General features: G+C 42.1%; 1 protein-coding gene across 1 annotated transcript in view; it reads right to left on the bottom strand.

Annotated features, from left to right (window-relative positions):
• LOC124556236 overlaps positions 1-18,422 on the bottom strand; it is a gene marked incomplete at its 3' end in the record, with an annotated part of 825,860 nt that overhangs the window by 445,494 nt on the left and 361,944 nt on the right. The gene's annotated exons all lie outside the window — the stretch shown is intronic.

The raw sequence follows: 18,422 nt of genomic DNA, 5'->3' as shown, positions 1-18,422 counted from the left end.
GAGTAGCTTCGTCAGTTGGCATCACGAGGCTGAGTGCACCCCGAAAAATGGCAACAGCGCATGGCGGCCCGAATGGTTACGCATCCAAGTGCCGGCCACGCCCGACAGCGCTTAACTTCGGTGATCTGACGGGAACCGGTGCATCCACTGAGGCAAGGTCGTTGCCCATATATTGCGTTAGTAATGATTATTTTTGTAAAACAATTACATCATATACCGTAATATCTTGCAATAGCTATCAAACCTTCCCAGAGAGACATTTTTGCAATTCCAGAATGAGTACTTTACTGTAGTTGCAGGGAAGTTTCTCGTCAGATGAGTACGTACACCGTAAATGGAAACAAATGATTTCAAAACGGGTTTCAGGCGTAATAAAAAATAATGATATACGCATGTTTGATTCTTTTCTTGTTGGAAATATCTAGCGACAGTGTTAAAAATCTTTCTGTTCTTTCGTTACGAATGGAAATGGAAATGCCGTGTGGCTAGGGCCTCCCGTCGGGTAGACCGTTAGCCTGGTGCGAATTTTTCGGGTTGATGCCACTTCGGCGACTTGCGTGTCGATGGGGATGAAGTGATGATGATAAGGACAACACAACACCCAGTCCCTGAGCGGAGAAAATCTCCGACCCAGCCGGGAATCGAACCCGGGCCGTTAGGTATGACATTCCGTCGCGCTGACTACTCAGCTACGAGGGGGCGGACTCGCTACGGATTATTTATACGGAATAATTACTATCGCATCTTCAGACGCAAATTTCTTTCAAGGTGATACGAAAGGTTTTGTTACATTGACAAACAAGCCGATGGCAACATAATGTACAACAACCCTTCTGCCTCCATTGTAAATCACGCATAAGGACCATGAAAATTAAAGAGATTACGTCTACTACGAAAGATTACAAACAATCGTTTTTCCTTTTACCATTACTGAATTAGCTGGCACAGGGACTGGTTAATGGTGGTAAAACGTACGCACCGCCACGCGCTGTACAATGGTTTGCAAACTGTATAGACACACCGGGACGGTGTCTTGTGGAGCACCGTAGCTTCTGAACCGTAGTTTCTGCTTGTAGGGACTAAGCAGGATTCTAACACTCCTGTCCGATTTAGACAATTGTTGCGATTAATACAGTTTTCGATGCAACTGTGTGATAGTCTGTATGATCAAATCCTAACAGAACAAATACATCTCAGTGCATGAAACACGTCTAGACTACGACTCATTCTCAAGAGTAATATATATTCCAAATCTGCACAAAACTCTCCGTAAAGCTACAGGCCAGCATTGCAGTGCCCGTTCCTTTCTGGACTTGGAGAGACAGAAACCAGAAACTGCGTAGTTAGCAATCAACTGTGCATTTTGCATATTTCGGTTTTAATACCTGTATGGAAGAAAGAAGCCACTGTATTCTGGTAAGTCAGACATCATGACAGTCTCAATTGGTCAGAGCTACGTACAATTAAGCTGGATTTTTCGATTACGGTTGCATCCACAGTTCACATATAGATGCATAGTATTAAGCACAAGGAGAAGATTCGAGTTTTTCCCCTGAAGTCTTTGGAACTTATCGTCTTGTGGATTCTTTTTATACATTATAAACGCTATCAACCTTTTCGTCCCTTTATTTTATTGAGCAAATGCTAGTTAATCGTGCCACTTGATAAGAATTTTCCCTTCCTTTACCAATGAATGAATAAATCTACCGTCAGTAATTGAGGTCTCAGTAATTTCGGAGACTGACGTGTTGTTCCTACTGCTGCCTACTTTGTGGCCGAATTAGCCTCGCAGACGGCTGCATCTACATAATTACGCCACACCTGCGATAAGCCAGCAGCCACATCAGACTGGTATCGGCCGTAAATCATTCATTTCTGAGTGATGGACGTTCTCATAACTGTACTAGTATAGAGTTATTGTAAGTATTCTGACAGGTGATTAAGATCCAGAGTTTTATACAGTTTAAATCATCTGTTACTCAGCTGGAAAGTATTTTATAACTTTTATAAATAAAGAGAAGGAACCCATTGCCACAGGTAAAACAAACAGTCTAAAAAATAAAGGGAACAGATTATTAAAGCTTACCTGTTCTCTACAAATGTATTTGTATCTATGACTGCTTAACTTCATTCTTGGAACGAGGCTAGCGACTTAATACATGCTCTCTGCAAACGACAGAACACTTATAAGGGTAATATTTGCTTCGGATGCCAGTGTCTCACTGTACACCCTTCACACCGTGTAAGTGTTAGAAATACGAGTAGATTAACATGTAACTAAGTCCTCATCTGGCGATTACTGCCTATTCTGATTCGCGTCCCGCTGCAATTATGACAACATACGTTGCATGTACAACGAGATATGAAGAAAACACAGTATTGTTGTTATCAAATCCTCGTCTTTTTTTTCGCTGTTTTTTCTATGATTTGTTTCTTAAAGTCGGCTGCCTGCCTTATGAGACTAGCAAAGAATCATTGAAAGTAATAGAGGAAACATTATTTTGAGACAAGAAAATCCGAGCACGAAAACAAGTTGAAGGTGAGACAGCAATGGATGAATTTTTAATGAATTAGTGTTTAGAATGACGCCAGTTATTACTAATATAGCTGGTTTACTTTACCCGCTGCCTTTTTTCACCTGCGTTAAACTCCTTTGCGCCTCGCTATAGGATTAAAAGTTAGATTGTTTCTCTAGTATTTTCATTGTATTAAACATATGATATTCGCAACAGCTATTAATAATATATATATGAATCATATCTATGATTGTGTATAAATAATTAATTCGTCACTAATATTTATGTAATTCATGTAATTGCATGTTTTGACGATCTTGAGCTATGATTTATTCGAGTACTGACAAAGTTTTCAACATTGATAGAATATGTGGTAGGTGTGCGTTTTCGTACATACAGAAGAATCCACCAGATGACAGAAAATAGCGTGCGAAGTGGTGCCGTATACAAACATCCGTCCAGCTATCTTGATATAGATTTCTTGTAATTTTCTTAAAACACTAATTGAGAACGAAGAGATGAATTCTTAAACACAACAAAGCTCTATTTCCTTACCCACAGCTGTCCAATCCAAGATATATATGTAGCTATATATAGTCTAGAGCGACGTAGACGTAGACGACACGCTGCAGTCTTACCTTCGATCATTTTATCATTGAATGAAACGGCAGTAGACGAAACGACACAAACCTTGGTGTTACGACTTTATTTCACCATAGGACACTTAGAACAGGAGGTGGAGGTGCTTTCCGGGAGACAAGAGCGATTTATTAAGATCGCTAAACACATTCGTGAATGCCTAAGAACATGTCGAGCTCTAAGGGCAACGAACAGTACGTTGTTCAGTGTTCTATCGCTTTCGCCCTTCTTCCTGTGCTTATAAAAATAGTTCTGGTCCACGATTTTGAAAACGACCGTTGATTCATGTATGCATGAATACGTCAAGTAGGCTAAACCCAGGCGCTCTTGATAGGCGGCGGCTCGTTAGCGTGTTCACGGCGCTCATCGGAAGCTCCGCTGCGCCACCTGCATCTGCCGTTGTAAGGAGCGTACCTCTAGTTTTGCGGTCTTAAAGTACTATTTCCGCAAAGTAAACTATCCCTTGTAACACGAAATTTAAATAAGTTTTCAGGGCAAACAAACAAATGTATCTACTAGACATAGGAAATAATGACATGTACTAATAAATTCGTCTCTCGCTTGTTGAGAAATATCTCTCGCTATATTCTACAACCTCACTCGCAAACTTTGCTAAATAAATATTATCTGTCCATCTAACTTTCAACACCTTTCCATAGCATAGCGCCAGACCTCAAACGCTTTGCTTCTCTTCTTTTCCAGATTTCCCACAGTCCATGATTCACTGTCATTCATTGCTGTACTCCAAACGTACATTCTCACAAATTTCTTCCTCAAATTAAGGGCCGATGTTTGATACTAGTAGACTTGTTCTGGCCAGGAATGCCGTCTTTGTCTGTGTTACTTTGATTTTTATGACCATACTTCGTTCGTCATGTGTGATTCCATTGTAGCAGAATATAATACGCACAAGTTATAAAATCATACAGTGTCATAAACACAAACTATAATTTGATGAAATTCTTGTAAGGTGTTTTCTCTTCGCTGTGCAAGAGCTGGGCACTGTCACGAGGTAGGTTCCATTTGAAAATTTGAAACTTTTGATGTGTGGTGTAGCTAGAACGGTTTTTATGCAAAATGACAACGCATAGGTGTTCAATACATTTCAAGCACCATCCACTCAGGTGAATATTGTTAGAAGCTACTTTTGAAACATCGTGTCAAATAGCAACAATACTAACCTAAGTTTATAAGCAAAGCAATAATGTCTGTTGTTAGCACATATGAGTCCATTAAATATGTCTCAAGAGTGGCTGAGTGTAAACAGATAACCACGCAAAGCACTGAAGTCGCACAAAGCTTCATAAACCTGATTTTCTCAGGCGTTACTGACATGTACGTGGAACCAGCACGTTCGTTTGTCTGTTTATGCGCTTACAAGTGAGGCAACTCTAACGGTTCGTCCTCCGATTTTAGAAGTGTGGCCGCAAAACGCAAAAGAATATGGCGTGACTTGCTACGTAAGTGCACGAAGACGGTGAAAAGGTCTACTCTCATGCAAAAAGGAATTCGAAAGCGTAATCGAGTTTCGATGAAAATCATGATAAGATCCATTTTCGAGACTACTTGTTACTAAAGGAGGCCATTTTCACACCACCAGTACGACTTCTCCGAGAATATTCAACGGCACAAGTGTCTTAAAAACTTTCCCGTCTTTATCAAAATAATATCTTTCAAGTAATGATTTCCCGCGAGGAATTGATTTAACTGCATCTAAAATTAGTTGTGTGGAGCAAATAATCAATAATAGCTTAAAATTTCAATATTATATTATCAGAATTTATATCCAAGTATCTTCTCGTGCATTTCATTCAAGTTAATGCCAAATGATTGAAGACGTTGGGTACGAGTGCTCCTCTCAGATGAAGAGGTTGGCACAGAAGAAGAATTTGTTGCGGGCCGCGTCAAACCAGCCAGAGGACTGATGGCCCAAAAAAATTATCATCATGCTTGTACGGGATGTTATGAACCCAGTCAGTATTGTTGAAGATAGTAATGACATACCTGTCGGGCGCAATTGTGAATGAAATGACGCATGTGGGTTGAATATGTGATACTGTCACTGTGTGAGTAAACAAGTGTGTTTTTCGTATATGGGTGCGTGACTGTAAAAATGAAAATAAAAATTACTCATTGATTTCTATTACGGAACAGGTCACGATTCGCAGAAATTTGTCTTTCGTCCCAGTACCAAAGTGTGACAGTATATAAACAGGGTAATTAATTCTTGAAATAACGATCACCGAAATTCAGCTAAAGGTTCTTGCATTTTCTTCCAGTTTTGATGTTGAAGATGTGCTTTTGAGAGTATCCAGTTACATACCGTTGGTCTTAAGCACGTATAGCCGGCCGAAGTGGCCGCGCGGTTCTGGCGCTGCAGTCTGGAACCGCGAGACCGCTACGGTCGCAGGTTCGAATCCTGCCTCGGGCATGGATGTGTGTAATGTCCTTAGGTTAGTTAGGTTTAACTAGTTCTAAGTTCTAGGGGACTAATGACCTCAGCAGTTGAGTCCCATAGTGCTCAGAGCCATTTGAACCAAGCACGTATAGTTGCTAGACCAGTCCAGTTACCAGTAAGGAAAATGGCGAAAGGCATGTGACACTTATCGTCTGTTTCACTGCCCTCTCTAACAGAACAAAGCAGAGAGGTAAGGACTGGTCGTTGTACGGTGGTGGTGAAGGAAGCGCGGTGAGTTCCCCCTGTTTATTCCTGTTTCTGAGCGCTGGCAAGTGTACACGGGTGGAGTGGGGAGAGAGGGGGGGGGGGGGGGACGCGCCGTCTTTGGACGCAGTGAGGGATAAACGAGCTGACTACCGATGTCCAGCGGCGCTCGCGAACCGCAGCGATTTATGTCTGACCGTCCTTCCTAAGGGATGCTCACCGACTGAGATGAATATAGCAACCACCGTTGCAGAAACGTAGGCTGTATTCTGTCAGCGGAACCACTGAGTTCTCAGAATAAGGAATCCTCCTCTTTAGTAATAGGTAATACTGCGGGAGAGGGAAAGGAAAGCCTAAGTCAGTACATCGAGCTCCATTGAATCTGATCAGGAGCACTGATTATGTACTTCTACAAACATAAATAAGCTAGTTACCTGTAGAAAAACTATCTTGCTGTGGACGGTTATAACTTTCATGCAATGACACCAGGTTACAGTAGTCGGTAAACGGTAGTCGGTAAACGCATCAACGAAGCAAGATGATTCGCTCATGAAAATAATATGACGTAATGTTGTTCACCTGAAATCTGCATCCAAACGTTTCAACTCTTTAAAAGTCACATTTACTGTACCTGCGAACTGAGACGAGGCGAAAGGAAAAGGATGGTCATAGTTTAACGTCCTGTCGACGACCAGATAATTACAAACGGAGTACAAGCGAGGATTTGGGAAGAAATATGAAGGAAATCGACAGCACTATTTCAAAAGACCATCCCGGCATTTGCCTTAAAATAGTTAGGAAATGCAGCGAAAATCTTAAGCTGTATGACGGGATGGAGATTTTAGTCATTGTCCTCCCGAACACCAGTCCACTGTATTACTACTGCGCTAACTCGCTCCACTGAGACTAGAAGAAATGTCGATGTAAGAAGCATACTATTAACTTGGTCTGTTGTGCTACAACCCACTAAAATATGTACAATTAAATGCTATGTTAATTTTACTTTTACAGTCGGCAGCTCGCGACGTATTTCAAGCCACATCATCTGATAACTATTCAAAGTACATTGGACATTAATTATATTATACCTATAAACATAATATCCGAAAAAAATGGTTCGCTCATGACCATTTTTTTGTTCATAGTATTGAACTTGACTGGAAAGCTGGGTAGAAGCCGTAAGTCATACAGATAAACTATTACATAGGCACTTAATGAAAAACTGGACTTTGTGAAGACGAGTAAGTGCTGTCAGGTCAAGACTGATCGCAGGCTAATATCAGCCACCGTCACACTGACAGTGTGAGGAGTGGCATCCCAGATCAGTCGAGCAGTCTTGGAGCTTCTGCGCAATAGGTCTTGATAGTGAGCTATGCAAAGATAGTGTCGGGTGCAGGGCAGCTTCCGACAGCTTTTCTTGTAGCGAGTCATTCTGGCAGAGGAATGCACTCTCACAGGACAATAAGACACAGCCCTCCTCATAATCGTTAATACCTTAATCTGCTATGAGTTTATCCAACAGATTACTAATTCTGAAAACGCTTCCAACCGTACATAGCACTATTTCGTCAGAATTTCGACAGTGTTAGTTACATTCCATGTAGCCAGGATGTACATAATCCAGCATCATCATATTATTTACCCATGTTCACGGATTCCCTAATCTTGTGATACTCCTTACAATAACCTATTATAAACAGATACTAAGCCAGTGATGTCTCAAAAGGCAATTAGACGGCAGCCGCCACCGAAGGAAAAATACATATAGCGTCCGAAACAGGGCGTTCCCGAGCGGCTCGTCTACACTTGAACTTTCGAGAAGTTAAGATGTCACGTGGTGTTACATGGAGTCCGCTTTAGGGTGAACGATTTATTTGGAAGCGAGCAGCAAAGAGGAGTGATGCAGGGCGTGGCTCCACCGTGGACACGTAATCACCAACACGGCGTAAAGTAAACCTACGACTGACAGCGATGGTGCCTCAGCAGGCCACCTTAATCTGCTATGTTCCAAAAATGGTGTGCTAGGGCGTAGTCCTTAGGTGCCACACTCGACTAGCTCCGCTCCAGGGTGACGAAGACTTACATGAATATCCTTGCTCACTTTCAAACAATGCATCTGTTGTTCCAGATCACTTACTGATAGCTTTTATGTTCTTCAGTTTAGACACTTTTCAATCTGAATGACATCTACTGTAGTCTTTCTTATTGGTCATTTATTGCAGCCTTAAACTTATGCAAGTGAAACTGTTGTTCTGACTGTGACAGGCAGGATGGGGATTGTTCGGAAGAAGGCAAGACTATCTTCCGTCTGAGAATCCTATAAGTGCTACAGCTTTCGCACCTGCTGTCGTGTTACTAAAACCCTTACTGTTAGGTGAGTACTTCGAATATTTTATTTAAGAAACATGGTTGAAGTTATCGATCTCGTACAACATTGTACATTTAGTTTTCAGCCAACTGTATTTTGGTTTCCCACTATCATCACGGACCAGTGACTTCGCAAGACACGAAGTCCAAATTAATTGGCGTAACACTGAGAAATAACGACAAAGTTTTCGAAATATCAATGCGAGGCTTTTCTACTACGTATCTGTTGAATCCTCATTGACGATTAAAACTGTACCCGATTGTACTCTTTTGCTAAGTTAGTTCAGTGTTGCACCTGAAATGCTGAGTTCGAGTCCCGGTCAGTTATATAGTTTTAATTTGACCCGCATAGAAATTCAAATCACACCCCGCTACACGGAGCAACTTTTCAGATATGTCATCTATTAGTCGAGAGGTTTTGCGCTGAGAAAAAAATTCAAGCTTAGCGACACATTGAGGGACTCTTGAGTTTATGATATGTATATAATAGTTACGTTCTTAAGAATGTTCAGGAGTTGCCTAAACTGTTATAGCTTAATTTAAGAATGAAATATTAAACTGCGTAATTAGGTTTCTAACTGTTTTACAAGTAGATGGTTTCGTTAACATCATCCTTGTAGGAAGTCAGTGCAGAAAATGCCTTCGCAAACGAACGTGGATGATAGAAATCTCTTCTACATAGGGAAGAATGAAGAAATTATCGAAAAAGAAGTACCGCATCAGTGGAAGAACGTTCATGTCGAATGACTTACAGTACGTAAAAAACGCATGGAATTATTTTCTCTGCGTTCAAATTCCTGCTAGGGAACGAAGTGGCAAAGAGTTTACGGAACTACACTTACATTCGGGAGAATCGGCCTTAAAATCCTCGTCCAGTAATTTCATTTTGGTCTCCCTTGGTTTCCATGAATCGCATACGATTGCTATAGATTTTCTTTCTTATCCATATGTAACTGAGTCTGCAACCCATCTCAGCAACCTAATTCACTAACGCAGGCGTGTGCGGTGGCCCTCAACTCTGAGGTAAGCCAGCCTGAATCCTGATGGTGGATGAAATTTTCACAGCCAGTATTTGCACGGCAAGAGGAGGAGAAGTGGTAGCGTGAAGTTCCATCATGTAATGAATGAAATTCCAGACACCTCCGCAGTTTTTCTTGAAGTGAGGGCATGTAACAGCACAAACATAGCGCTACATTATACATGCATCCATTACACTCACCTACAATCCACAAGGGCACATACGACTCAACTCTCACTCAAGTGCAAGAAAAGGGGCGAACGTGCCCGAAGGAAGAATTTTCTTTCCGAGAGGCGGCTGGACCATCCCCGTGATACCACACTTACATCTTTTATTGAGTCAATGCTCTGACTCTAATGACGTCAATGTCGACGAGACACCAAATTTTAACCTCCTTTCCATTATATTACACTTGGAAAGGAGAGAACAGAAACAGAGTAACAACTATGAATTAGTTTAGCGGAATCAGTTGATAAAGAACATGTGAAGAGAGGGTTCCCATCTGTAACCAAAACTAACAACAAACGCGAGCAACAGATTTGAAGAGGCCGCGTGTGTTCCCGCGCAGAGAGCGTGCGCTAGCGCAGGTGCGGCGGCGCCCGGCAGGCCGTTAGCGTTCATTGGCGACCCAGCACCAGACGCTGCGCTGCCAGCCACGCTCCGACGCTCCGGCTAGCTGCTTCTTCTTCTCCAGCCATTCATTAAATAGCACACGGTTTACAAATACAGCTGGGGTTGGTAATTTTGGTAAAAAGTCTGTTATTTTCCAACAAAGAGCTCCATCATGGAGGACAAGAGTGATTTCTGTAACGATTAAACTAATATTTAGTACAAACGTGAAGCAATGCATTTATACGGATGAGGAACTTGGAAAGTTGCTTCTACAATCACCAAGAATTTGCAAATCTTCCTCAATAGATGTCTTAGGAAAATCCTTAAAATCATTTATCCAAATGTGATATCGAACGAAGCGCTTTGGAACAAAACTAGTGAAGAACATATCGGAATTCAAATCAAGAGAAAAAACTGAAAGTGGATCGCACAAACCCTCCGAAAAAGCCAGGATGATGTAGAGAGACAAGCTGTCTGCTGGAATCCACAGGATAAAAGCAAACGAGGAAGACCAAAGACATTATGAAGGCGGACAATGCAGGGAGAGTCCAAGAAGGAGGGGAAAACATTTGCAGAGCTAAAGATTGAAGATCAATAGGAAATAAGTAACGTAAGTCTGTGCGCCTAATACTTATAGAACCGAATTGTTGTCCTTCCTTACAAAGTGTTCCTTTTGTGCAAGCTACCCGAAGGTAAGTACACATAACTATGGACTGGTAACGAAATGACGCTGGCGTCTGTTGATTGTTCGTGTGGGAGGGCTTAATTTGTAAGAACTGACTCAGTAATTGATTACTACGTTAAGACAAAAACTTTCCCAAATTTCCTGTGGTAAGGCTGTAAATCCAGGCAAAGGTAGAATCTAGACTTTACAAGAGTTAAATCGTATTTCTCGCCGATATGTTTGTGGTTTGTATTACGGGAAAAACAGTTTCAGAAATAAGTTGTTCTGCATCCGTGAAAGTGACGTTTAATTGTTAACATGTGGCGCATTACTGTTCAGCGTTCCTCTGACAACGAGGTCATCGGAGACGGAGAAATGTCTTTACTACAGAAATATACACGAAGAAATTGGTTGTTGCATTGTTGAGGAAACCATCCTCATATTCGCCTGGTGTAATTCAGGGAAATTACGGAAAACGAAAGTAAAAATGAACAAGCCAAAATATGAACCATGATCCTCGAAAGTACGAACGACATTTATTAAGCATTGTGCCACATCAGTAGATTTGTGACTGACAAAAATACGGAAATTACTTACCACACTCGTTGCACGAAATGAGTCGTGTTAGAGTCGCATATGACCATGATCTCTGAAGCATCTTACTGCAGCTCATGACCCAACAGCTAAGCACTATTCTTTAACTGTCATCAACCGCTTTTCGAAACCGGCTACTACATTCTATCAGACTTCGTCTAGACTACCACCAATTCGCGTACAAAAACTGGTAGTGTTCCTATTTCTAAATGATACACCTTCTTCCTGCTCTTGTTCAGAATCAGTTACATGTGGTTGAGCCGACGTTGTGGCCGAGCGGTTCTAGGCGCTTCAGTCTGGAACTGCGCGGCCGCTACGGTCGCAGGTTCGAATCCTACATCTACATCTACATTTACATCTACATTTATACTCCGCAAGCCACCCAACGGTGTGTGGCGGAGGGCACTTTACGCCTCGGGCACGGATGTGTGTATGTCCTTAGGTTGGTTAGTTTTAAGTAGTTGCCGGCCGAAGTGGCCGTGCTGTTAAAGGCGCTGCAGTCTGGAACCACAAGACCGTTACGGTCTCAGGTTCGAATCCTGCCTCGGGCATGGATGTTTGTGATGTCCTTAGGTTAGTTAGGTTTAACTAGTTCTAAGTTCTAGGGGACTAATGACCTCAGCAGTTGAGTCCCATAGTGCTCAGAGCCATTTGAACCATTTTAAGTAGTTCTAAGTTCTAGGCGACTGATGACCTCAGATGTTAAGTGCCGTAGTGCTCAGAGCCATTTGAACTATTTTAACATGTGGTTGAGTCGTTTTAAGAATTTAAGTTCCGTTTCAGAGTTTATCAACATCCTGCTTCATCCATTGTACAGTGTCATTAGCGACTGTTAAAGAGGGTTTAAATGTTTCTTTCGATTTTGTCAACCAATAGTTGGAACCATCAATTGTTATTGAAGAAGAGGACTTAAAGAATCTGAACAGCTACTAGCTTTAAGGTTGATTGACGTCATAGTCGAAATACCATCTGTCTCAAATCGACTTTGGTGAAAAGTACGTAAACGTGTCATTTTCAGGGCTTGATGTTACTTCAGTTTATTTCTTTCTCGTTGACATAGCATACACCAAACTCACCCGCCAATTGACACTTGACCTTCCTCCTTTGATTCTCATTTGGATCTTGTATAACCCTCTCTTTTCTTTCTGATGTGTTTTAATCCCTTGATTACGGAACTACTAAATTTTACAGGATAAAATTCTTTTTGGTGAACTCCAGTACGACGATTTTCTCCGTAGTTGCATCATGTGTTGCTCATTTACTTATTTTATATTAGGACCTCTAAAAATTATTTCTATGTCGAAGTAGTAGATCAGGCCTTTTAACTCTTTTTCCAAGCATTAGGACGTCTGTATCTCACAGTAGGTTGTCGGAGATGGTTCAAATGGCTTTGAGCACTACGGGGCTTAACATCTATGGTCATCAGTCCCCTAGAACTTAGAACTAGGACATCACACAACACCCAGTCATCACGAGGCAGAGAAAATCCCTGACCCCGCCGGGAATCGAACCCGGGAACCTGGGCGTGGGTTGTCGGAGAAGCAGCGCGAATTTGCTGCAGATTATTGGTATGTATGTTTTACACTGGTAAAGGGAAGCCCGCTAATGGATTGCAGAATTCTTATAATTAGAGACTGGACCTGTAAATTGTGCTGTCTACAGGTTTCATTGTTAACCTTCTGCTCCGAACTGTGGCTTCGAATTAGTTCGCCCCTGCAAACACGCAGCCCAGTGAACATATTTGCAAAGCAGGTTGCCGTCGCGACTTCCCACACAGTTTGCGTCAATGAACTGCAAGCCTGTATTGACGTTTGCTATTTCACAAACTGTGGCCATTCTGAGCACCTCTAATATGAGTTACAAACTTGGAGAGATTCTCTCTCCACTGAAGTGTGTCTGTCCCTTGTATGGCTCGCAGTTTTTGCGCAGTAGTCTTCTGAAACTGTGGAGGTATCTGTAAATAAAACTGTATGTCCTACTCGTTCGCGGGTTGGAAAATAAAACAGTAGGAAATATTTTTTTCGTATTGTTACTTCTGATAACCACATTAATTAAAATAACCATATATTAATGTCTTCCATCCAGATAAAAATTGATAGTGAAAGGATTATGACCATTGTAGGTTATGTGCGTTCTATAATAGGCAGAGTGTCCTGTATGAAGAGGTCCATCGTACCTTCACTTTCACGTTCATTTATACATCCTCTCTGCCATAGGTAGAAAAGTAGTTGTCATTTCCAGGAAACGCATATTTATAAAGTCGCTTTGAGTAGTTCTAGATGAGCACTCGTCATTTGGCAAACTTAGTTCATCACTGTGGGCACTGAAGTGACTACTAAGAGCGCCAAATTATTCTGCTCGAGTAGTTTGTGGGACTAGGAACGGCATGGGACGCCCTGTGCGTCAGGCTTCGTATCTCAAGCATTAATCATTGAGCGACGAGCACTTTCGTGTATCCCAATTTTTTACGAACATTAGAAACGCGCCGGATTAAGGCTTCGGCTCTTCACGGTGCGTTGTTTCTGATGACCTTCCACGAAACACGTCAAGAGAACACGGCCCCAGCTCTCCCTGTTAAAACGAGTCTACGCACGCACAGCGGACGTCGTGCTCTTGTGCTTTGTGATACTTCTCTGGACTCCCAACATTAGTACTGACGCCAGCGTGAGCCGTATTCTGTGTAAAGCATACTGACACGCTGGTAACGTTAATTATTGATTATTACTCGGCATATCGATGGACATTCAGAAAACACAAGTGTCATACGTGTCGAGACAGTTTACGGACAGAAGACGGACGACAAAGATATAGGGATCTACTTAAAGACAGATAACTTTGTATGGCAGTTGGTAACACAGTAGCGTGGTACCAAGGAGGACGAGTAAGGCAATCATACAAGGATCAGCTTTCTCGCTGATAACTTTTTAATATCTTCGTCTCAGATATGCACATCATTTTCGACAACAACATTAATATACTACAGTAAGCTGATTATCTGCGCATATACACAACAGGCGACAGTTTAGGTAAAGGACAGCGTAAAATGGACGCAGCGATGACATCCCTTGGCTACTGGCTGCAGGAATACGGACTGACCATTTCACAGACCAAGTCTGCTGTGAGTATCTACACCAGCAGCAAGATATCCCGTCTATGACGCTAAGAACATACACTATGTGATCAAAAGTATCCGGACACCCCTAAAAACATACGGTTTTTATATTAGGTGTATTGTGCTGCCACCTATCGCCAGGTACTCCATATCAGCTACCTCAGTAGCCATTAGACATCGTGAGAGAGCAGAATGGGGCGCTCCGCGGAACTCACGGACTTTGAACGTGGTCAGGTGATTGGGTGTCACTTGCGTCATACGTCAGTACGCGAGATTTCCACACTGTTTCCGATGTGATAGTGAAGTGGAAACGTGAAGGGACACGTACAGCACAAAAGCGTACAGGCCGACCTCGTCTGTTGACTGACGGATCCCGCCAACAGTTGAAGAGGGTCGTTACGTGTAATAGGCAGACATCTATCCAGACCATCAGACAGGAATAGCAAACCGCATCAGGATCCACTGCAAGTACTATGACAGTTAGGTGGGAGGTGAGAAATTTTGGATTTTATGGTCGAACGGCTGCTCATAAGGCACACATCACGCTGGTAAATGCGAAACGACGCCTCGCTTGGTGTAAGGAGCGTAAGTATTTGACAATTGAACAGCGGGAAAACGTTGTGTGCAGTGACGAATCACGGTAAACAATGTGGCGATCAGAGGACAGGGTGTGGGTATGGCGAATGCCAGGTGAACGTCGTCTGCCAGCGTGTGTAGTGGCAACAGTAAAATTGGGAGGCAGTGGTGTTATGGTATGGTTGTGTGTTTAATGGAGGGGCCTTGCACCCCTTCTTGTTTTGCGTGGCACTATCACAGCACAGGCCTACACTCATGTCTTGCTTCCCACGTTTGAAGAGCAACTCGGGGATGGCGACTGCATCTTTTAACACGATCGAGTACCTATTCATAATGCAAGGCCTGTGGCGGAGTGGTTACACGACAATAACATCCCTGCACAGAGTCCTGACCTGAATCCTATAGAACACCTTTGGGATGTTTTGGAATACCGACTTCGTGCCAGGCCTCACCGACCGACATCGATACCTTTCCTCAGTGCAGCACTCCGTGAAGAAAGGGTTGCTATTCTCCAAGAGACCCTCAAGCACATGACTGAACGTATGCCTGCAAGAGTGGAAGCTGTCATCAAGGCTAAGGGTGGGCCAACTACGTATTGAATTCTAGCATTACCGATGGAGGGCGCCACGAACTTGTAAGTCATTTTCAGCCAGGTGTCCGGATACTTTTGATCACATAGTGTATGTTCTCCCATGAAGCCAGTGGTGAAATCCCTTGGTCTGTACATCGACTGTAAACTACTATGGATAGCACATATAAATCAATTAGAAGCAAAATGCGAGAAAAAAATAGCTTGTTAAGAGCAGCAAAATGTGTAACGCGTAAACACGTAGGGCGGGCTACTACACATGCGTGAACGTGTTTCAATGTTTCATGTTGTGCGTTCACGTCTGGATTACGAAGCATATTCTACGGATCGGCGACGCACACCTTACTAAAAAAAACTTATACCGGCTTGACTACATCTTCTAGACTGTCACTGAAATGGATTGGAAGGAGGCAACTGAAAATCATATACCTAGTAGATCATTGGGTTACTGCGTGCTCCCTTCCAACTTTTGTGTTAGAAGGATCTCAGTACTGTATATCCTCTGAATAATTTCGTTTTCTGCAAGACTTTTTCTTACATTTCATGATTTTTTGTTAATATGAAGTCACTGAAAATTTCTTATTGCTAATCAGAAATAATAAAGATGTTGAAAACTGCTATTTCCTAATAAGGAAAATATAAATGTTCGTATCTATTAAACCATAAAGATGGATATTTTCGCGGTTAATAATTTTCTACATTCAGAATAGAACTGTTCTTATAGTATCCCTCGCAGCACAACGCTTAACCCTAACGAGAAGAGCAACTGTTTCGCAGAAGTGGAAAAAATTAGTCGATAGAGTTGGAATAATAAATGTCCGGCTTGTAATGGCCAAACAGTGTGAGATGCACCGCAGGCGAAGTGCAGCGCTTCGACAAACGTCCCATCCCTCTGTTGGGCTATTTTTACGTCTATAGTACCATAAGAATAACGAGAGCTGGATAGACTGTGGGTTGCCGAATAGATTATTACCAAAATTTGAAAAATATCATAATAAGATGGCTGGCTGTGAGTGAGCAGAGACAAAATCGCATTTCTGCAATCGCACACGGGGTCAGGTTTGCATTCTCATCCCCCAAAACCCACAGCAATAAACGATTTGGAAAATTTCGCAGATACGATCTCCTAGGTTCACGTTTTACTGACGCTGACAGAGGAATGTCATGAATATGAAACTAAGAATGTAGCAAAATGTATGCCTTGGGCCTATGGAAACGTTTATTTCCCTACATCAAATGGACAAAGAACTAAATTTAACACCATCTAGTGCGCTGATAAATATAAAAAAAAATTTCAAACATCCAGTTGCTTGAATTTTTTATAATGTGTGGAAAGACAGATCGCGAGTGCTTAGCACGATCAGGTTACCCTTCACGATACAATCGCACCGCTACACTTCACAATAAACGAAAATCACTTCCTCATTTTCGACTGTCGTATACATTGTCAAAATCTAAACAACTTCACGAGCAAGTTGTCTGATCGCTAGAACAGCAGAACAAAGTTTTACGGGCTGTAGGATCACTTCATAAATTGTCAAATGACGCAGTAACGAAACAGCTAACTCGTATTCTTGACGATTTTCTTTGATTTTGTCGATTGGCAGAAACCACAACCAACTCAGGTCAATGGCACTCTTCTGAGATTCCAAAGTCAGGTAGACGACTCTCCTAAGAGATAAACAGACGTTGCACATGCTTCTAATGTGTTATAAACTAAAAAGCGTTGCAAATCCAAAATTTAGTTACAGAAACTGAAGTTAACAGTGTCTATTAAGTCTAAAGCTTCTTAAAGTCTGTACGTTTATGATATGGAAGACTTGTCATTGGACAGAAGTCGTAGGAACAAAACGAATTAGTTGAACAAACCAGCCGGCCGGTGTGGCCGAGCAGTTCTAGGCGCGTCAGTCTGGAACCGCGTGACTGCTATGGTCGCAGGTTCGAATCCTGCCTGGGGCATGGATGTGTGTGATTTCCTTAGGTTAGTTAGGTTTAAGTAGTTCTAAATTCTAGGGGATTGATGACGTCAGATGTTAAGTCCCATAGTGCTCAGAGCCATTTGAACAATTTTTTTTTAACAAACCAGGATTAATAACTTGCAGTATCAAATTTTAATTCACTGCTTCAAAGCAGAATACCAAGTTCCCAAACCTATGGCCTCCGTCAAACGATAGTGTCTAAAGCACAGACGGCAGTCAAGCTGGAGAGAAATTTGCTTCCTGAACAAAAATTTTGTTTATGTGTGTCACATCATTTCAGGTGTTGTAGGATCTATAGTGCCATACGTAGTGGTCGGATGTAGAACGTCCACTAGAGTAGAAGAGAAGCAGTGATGCGCACACAGAAGGGCCGCAGTCGGGCGTTCGCGGCTCTCAAAACTTCTCCCGCCGTCAACCGACTATCTCCACATCTCACTGCTCAAAAAGCGTAAAAGCACGTTGCCCGCAACACATAATTATTCGTACAGGCGCAGCATTTTTCCTTTGTATCAACAAAGCGCGATACCCAAATTGTTTCCGAAGCGTGCATTTCCTAACTAAAATGGGCATCATGGATAAGGATTTAGCCGCCGGACAGAGTACCGCAATGACTGCCCCGCACAAAATCGCTGCTTTATGGTTTCAGTTCCGCGTTTGTAATCTTCCGGATACTTCAGAACCCTTTGCTGTTTTTCACAGAGCAGTCACGAAGATATATACGTATGAATCAGTTTTTGTCAAATAAAAGCTCTGCATTCCCTACATTATTTAAACTGAATTTTGAGCAGTCTTGCCCAAAAGCACCAACATCAGTAGCAGTGTCAATTAAATCAAACGTATACAAATCGGCTTTAGAAAATCTTTCCACCTCCTTAAATATCTCAGTTCAATAGAAACAGAATTCCAAAACTTTATCGTAATTACAAAACAGTGTACCATAGAGTATTTCTCGCTGCAATAAGGTTATTAACTCAGAATTAACATTCAACGTTAACAACAGAAACGTAATTTCCTGGAAGGTGAAAAAATCTGACACATACGAAGGACAATGATATGATAATACATTATCGAAAGAAACTAGTAATATTCTCGTA

Source organism: Schistocerca americana, chromosome X (assembly GCF_021461395.2).
Source record: "Schistocerca americana isolate TAMUIC-IGC-003095 chromosome X, iqSchAmer2.1, whole genome shotgun sequence".
Classification (NCBI taxonomy): domain Eukaryota; kingdom Metazoa; phylum Arthropoda; class Insecta; order Orthoptera; family Acrididae; genus Schistocerca; species Schistocerca americana.
This window is presented reverse-complemented; position numbering and strand designations above follow the sequence as displayed.